At 37.8% G+C, this 6,293-nt stretch overlaps 1 long non-coding RNA gene across 1 annotated transcript; it reads right to left on the bottom strand.

The window, feature by feature from the left end:
* Nucleotides 1-534: 534 nt before the first annotated feature.
* On the bottom strand, nt 535-2,612 carry LOC138707318 (uncharacterized). The gene is made up of 3 exons (XR_011334167.1): nt 2,397-2,612; nt 1,270-1,390; nt 535-579 (listed from the first exon to the last, which is right to left on the bottom strand). It is a non-coding gene; the product is annotated as an uncharacterized lncRNA (long non-coding RNA).
* Between the last annotated feature and the right edge of the window lie 3,681 nt (nt 2,613-6,293).

The raw sequence follows: 6,293 nt of genomic DNA, 5'->3' as shown, positions 1-6,293 counted from the left end.
TAGTTGCTGCAGACATTTTTTGCTTGTCAACACTGCTTTTAAAGATATTTCACCCCACATAAGGCAACCTACTTTGTCAGTGTGAGTCATCTTACTACAGGCATTCCTTAATATGTCGAATAATTTGTCACTAAAACCAACATCAGTGGTATACTTTCGCAAAACTCTAAGCAATGTAGCCTTAGAAGGGAAATTTAATAACTTCCTAATCATTCTATAGGCACTTGGGCTCTGTAAATAAATATTAAGAGCCTTTGGTTTCAATTCCGGTGACCACCGAACTCTCTGTACATACCTTGCATTTGAGGAGACACAATTTTTTACCAATTCATATAATGGCCCGGGAACCTTCTTCCTTAAAGTTGCAAGGGCAATGTCAATCTTCAGATCTCTCTGTGTGGTCTTGAGGACTCTTCCTCTCAGATGATGCAGTTGTACTCGAAGACTGCAAATTTTCCTCCTCTTCAGTGTTACTATCGGCGTGGCCGTGGTTTGCATTCTTGGGGGCTCCCCAGCCCCTTCTCACTGCCTTTCCTCTCTTGGGGGGTCACCAGCCTCTCTGGCGGGGGTCCTCTGTTTCTTCCCGTACAAAATAAAACAACCAAAAGGTTACAATTATGAACTGACAGCAAGAGTAAGTAGTCCTGTACCACCAAGGATAGAGGTTACAATTGAAGCGTTGGGCCGAATAATGGTTTATGTTACAATTTTTGCCATTATACTTTATCTTAGAATGTTATCAAGTTATTTCGTTTCAGGAACAGATTTGTGGAAATTCTTTCAAGATGTGCTCACAGCTTGCTCTTGATGTCAGAAAGGAACTGTTTAAAATGTGTTACTCTCTTATAGTCAACATTTAAAAACTGTGTTTGTCATTGTCTTCATTATTATTCTGTTCATAATGTTACAAACTTCTCCGATGTGTAATATGACTTTCAGTAACATACAATCTATACTTTGCTTAGTGTACAAAACATATTGATGGAATAACGGTGTATGTTGCCCGTCCAATAGTAAATTATTTATGAGTGGAATGACGATGTAACATTTTCGTTCCTCCTGCCCAGTTAGCAGATTGCAATACAGACCATTATTCGCCCCAAAGCTTTAATTATGGGATCTACTTAGCCTGATACTTCACTATTTGTGTGAATGGCTTTTCTTTATGTATTCATTCACAATTTGCAATTACGACAGAATTTATAGGTATAGATATGAAGCACTGAAATTTCATAATATAAAAGGCTTGCAGTTACTTAAGTAAGTTACCTTGACCATTGGAGATAGCTTGAACTTTGCAAGGTATGGCTCCCGAAAGCTGTTGTGCAGTTTGTTGGGCTCTTTAACCATCAGATCTTATATGCCCAATGCTTCTAGGCATGCCTTGCATCTGAAAAAAATTGAAATAAAATGTAAAATAAATATAAATTATGAGCACAGGAAAACCATTTCATGGCACTTAATAAAATCACTTTGAGAACCAAGAAAAATTAAAATAAACTCCTCCAGTCAGCTTCACGTTAAAATACTAATTATCTCATCATTTCTATTGTAGACCTAATTTTGGTCCAGGAAAAAATTCGTATTTAAAGACAACATTTGTAAAAATACAATGTAGGCGAAACAAAAAATAAAATAAAATATAGGTGGATAAAATATGCCATAAAATGGTTTAAGTATAAGCTACATCATCATAGCTCACTGCAGCTGTTCCCTTTCACTTTATAGGCTATTAGAGTGATTTTATAAAGTGCCACGAAGTCACGTTCCTGTGCTTACGGTAATTTCATACACATATACAGTATAGCCTATATAACATTTAATTATATCATAATTAGACTATTATTATTATTATTATTGCAATTTATTATTATAAATATTACTATTATTTTATAATAAATGTTATAAATATGTAAAAGTCTCAAGTAATAATACCACGCGGGGAATATTCAAGGAAAGGGTCTATTACTCTATTTTTTTCTATTAGAATATTGAAACTCCGGTACCAAGCTGCACACGACACGACGTGGTTTTCTGCAATTTTATTGGTTATATTCAGTGTTTGAAATAACTTTTTTTCTCCCGCGTGTGGTGCGCAAAACAGCAAAGTTTCTCCTGCACTGTATAAAAAGCTTCGAAAATAAAAACAAAAAATGCATGTTCTATATATATATATATATATATATATATATATATATATTCTACCAATAGAAATAATCATAAAAGTCTGTTAATATGTAACTAGATGTTACAAATTCTGTATATGTGTGTATGAATTAATATCTGATAACCTAACCTATATAATTTAAAATGATGCACGTGGCTAGCAAAATTTACAAGTATATCAAATTAGTTATAAGTGATAACATTGCTATATATTGTAAATGAAAACTCACCTCTCACTATCCCAGGTATTTTGAAGAAACATTTCGAGTGGTGACTACTCTTCTTACTTCCGCAGTATGGATATTCGCATTTAATTCGTCCGGCCATCCTTCCCTCGCCTAGGCAAGAAAATTCAATATGTCTTCTTCTTCAGTTCTTGAATTACGGCAAGAAATTGTTCCAGGACTAACAACTTAAACCAAGAGCACGCAAGTTCATTCTCCATTTCCAAGAGTCTAAAATCAGTGACGGAATGTTGGTAAGAGGCGATGTTAGCGCTCATCGTGGCAGTGCCATAGAATTAAAAGCGATTAACAGGGAATAGATACGATTGACCCCCTCTCTTCTATTTCTACTCCTCTTGGCTTTTAGGAACTACTCTTATGTGATCCTCACTATAGTTTCTTCTCAAGTCACTCCCGATGCTTAATCCGGGCCACCAATAACCGAGTTCGCTCCGACAGCCCAAATTGAAAAGGTTTATAGGTAGGTTGAGCCTGCCTAAGAGGAGTTGGGGTAGGTCAGTGTCGGGAGCCTCGTGCATAAAGTAAATTGCTTGTCGTTGCTCAAGCCGTTTTCCATGATGTATTCCAGAGCTGAGTTCAGGATCTTCAACTCAAATTAGATGGCAAAGAATTTAAAAATGTTGAAAAAATCTACTTCAGCAGCGGTTGCAGTATTCCAACGGTTTTACTAGGAGATAAGTGATCACCCACCTAAACCTAGAGATGACGCCGGCCTCTATTCTCTTCTCTCTCATGAGTATAGCTAGTGGACCCGACTGATGCCTCCTACGTTTTCTCAGTTCATATGAACCGAGAGTAGATATGAGCGGGTTGGGGTTGGCACGGGCTGCCGTGTACAAGTTCGTAGCAAGTCGAGCGATAATTCGTGAATGGTTAGCAAATTCAGCTCATCATGGAACTTACTTTCCGTGCGACTCGGAGAAGACAGGCAATGATACGAATCGCCTGGTTCTGTATAACTTGAATTCCGATGCGGCCGCGTCATAGGTTATGAAATAGCGAATAAGGGCTTTATACATGTAAGTCCTACTACCAGGTTGTCTGGATTTAATGCCATCATAGTCGAATAGAGTCGAACTATCAGTCCGTTGGCCTTACAACGAAGGGATTGGATATGATCTCGAAAGGTGAGACAAGAGTTCATGATGATCCTTATGGTGTGTCCAAAACTACTTCCGACCTGACAATTGCGCCTTTAGCATGTTACCATGACAATCATTCAAATCAACCTATCACGAGAGACGCGTAACCATGGTAACGGGACGGTGTTGCATATACGTTTACAAATTGCACGTGCATACAATTCCCGGGATGACTTTGAGTTGGCTGGTTAGCGCGTGTGTTGTGCGAATTAAAAATAATGTTTAGTTTTAGTATTGTTTTATTATATCGATAATTATTGTGTTTAAATTACATTACACGTACTGTATTATTTTCGTTGTCATTGGTGGAGTGTGTGAGACTAGTGTGTGTTTTTTTTTTATTTCTGCAAGAGTTTCTAAACAGGTGACTTCTGGAATGTCGGAAGGAAGGAAAGGCAGGCGGAGAACAAAACATATTGTACAAGGTGCCCCATTAAAGAGTCAAGCGCGAGAGATTGTGTGTAACGTAAGACAATATTTTGAGAGGGGAAAAAGATAATGGCGGGCCTCTTTTACCTTTGACACAAGTCGTAATGAGAACTACTGCTTGTGTTAAAATTAATAAGAGCACTGTTATCGATATTGGAAAAGAAAAAGGCCGTGTAGATGTAGGTGACGCAGGGTCCTCAAGGCTTGAAACTCCGGGGAAAAGGGAAAAGTGGAGAAAAGTGTAACAAATATAAATGCATTTCCAGCAAAATGCTTTTCTAACAATATTACATGGACGAATGCTGGCACTCATAAAAGTAAAGGTATCGACATCATATTAAATTTAAACTTGTTTTTACAGTTAACAGTTCTTTCAACGCTTTTCTAACAATATTACATTACATTGAAGAAAACTACTACTGCTACTGCTGCTACTGCTACTGCTGCTACTGCTACTGCTATTGCTACTATAATAATAAAATAATATTGTACATTAATTTTAATGCATAATATTCAATAAATTAGTTACAAATGTATAGGTTCAAGTCAACTGTTCGTTACTGCACTCTATCGATAGCGCTCGCTTACACGTAAGATGGACAACATTGCTCCCCCTTCTCTATAAGATGTCAAGTCGGAAGTAGTTTTGGTCACACCATAACTACTTAATTTGTTATATCCACGGCACTGCTTGGTCGAAAAGTGTGGGTAGTTGTGGTATGTCTTGGAGTCCCGTTCGTATTGAAAAGAGTTTTGCCTGACATTTCTCTACGTTGACCTTGATCCTCCATTCACGGAACCACAGTTGGAGGTGATCTAGGGATGCTAACTTGAAGGTGTTCCTCATCTCCAAGAAGGCAATGTCGTCTGCATAGATACACAGATTTGTGATCTTAACCAAAAAGTACATTATATACGGAACTGAGTGAGATTGACCGCGTGGAAAACCACGAAACATCTGGTTTGTTATACATTAGACTTACAGTTTTCGTTTTCTGATTCAATTACTCTGTTCCGTCACCCGGATTTTTCTAGTAACGTTTCGATATAGTCATATTTACGTCAAAATATTTGCTCAACAAATTTACATCTTCAGCCTATTCAACGTCATTAACTTGGCCTATGTAGAGCGTGGGTGGCGATGAGTAACTGATATTATTTAGCGATGTTTACTAGCAAGTATTCTGTATTCATAGTTGGAAATTACGTGATAAACAAAACTCTTCCCCTTTGTGACATGTATATGTGCCAGTCCTCACAAATGTGCATCATTGAACATTCTCCTTTCCAAGTTCACACCCTAAAGTGGCCACTTCAATGCAAATATTTTATATGTGTGAGAAATTTAAGAGACAGCCATTAATCACGAGTCCCGTCAGGAACAAAGCTCTTTGTTCTTCTGGGTATTGAAAATAAAGGATTGTCTCTGCACAAGTGGGATTAAAATTTCCGACTGAGACGGGGGCTGAAGGATGCTTCAAAACTATTTGGCGCACCCTGCTTGGCTTTGAAAGCGTGATTTCAGTTCCTCGCCTTCATTTACATGGTCAGAAAGTGTGTATTGTGGTCCATTATGCAGTATTGCACGAGATAATTACGAACAAATAACGAACACCTGGTGATCTCACATTCCAGAGGTCTCTTGAAACTCATAGTCCCTTAGCAAAGTCTTCGACTTCTCTGTGTAAATAATTTCACATACATCTCAATTGTTAGAAGACAAGAGATGAACATGATAAATGATTTAATTTTCAATGTTTTGGTAATGTTACAATTGGAATAGACATAGAATTCTACCAATTTAGAGTTCTTGGGTGATGGTGCTTCTCAGAATTTATTCTGAAACTAAAAATGTTCAGAAAAAATAATGCATAGGGTATTTCAAAAATGAGTGAAAACATTAAACCGCTATAAATATTAAAATATTTGAGATAGGGAGGAAACAAAAAATATCAGTGCTGGGCAAACAAAGGGGTTTACAGAACATTGGGAAGATGTCCGTCGTTCTCTTGTTCAACGTGCAGCATTCTGTCTGCGACACCATGCACAGCATTTTGCAGATAATATCTTGGAATATTGGCAATTTCTTGCGAGATGGCATCTTTCAGTTGCAGTAGGGTTGTTTGATGTGGTTAGGGAAACTCGTTCTTTAAGGTAACCCCACAACTAAAAGTCGGCCGGATTGAAATCTGGAAATCGCGGAGGCCACATGTTGGAAAGTGCCTACTGATAACACGATCTCGCCAAACATCTGCGTAATTAATTGTTTTACAGGGCTAAAGATGTGGGGTGGAGCGCCATCTTGCACGAA

This window comes from Periplaneta americana, chromosome 10 (genome assembly GCF_040183065.1).
Source record: "Periplaneta americana isolate PAMFEO1 chromosome 10, P.americana_PAMFEO1_priV1, whole genome shotgun sequence".
NCBI lineage: Eukaryota > Metazoa > Arthropoda > Insecta > Blattodea > Blattidae > Periplaneta > Periplaneta americana.
The sequence above is the reverse complement of the archived record's forward strand: the minus strand, read 5'-3'. Positions and strand labels throughout refer to the sequence as shown.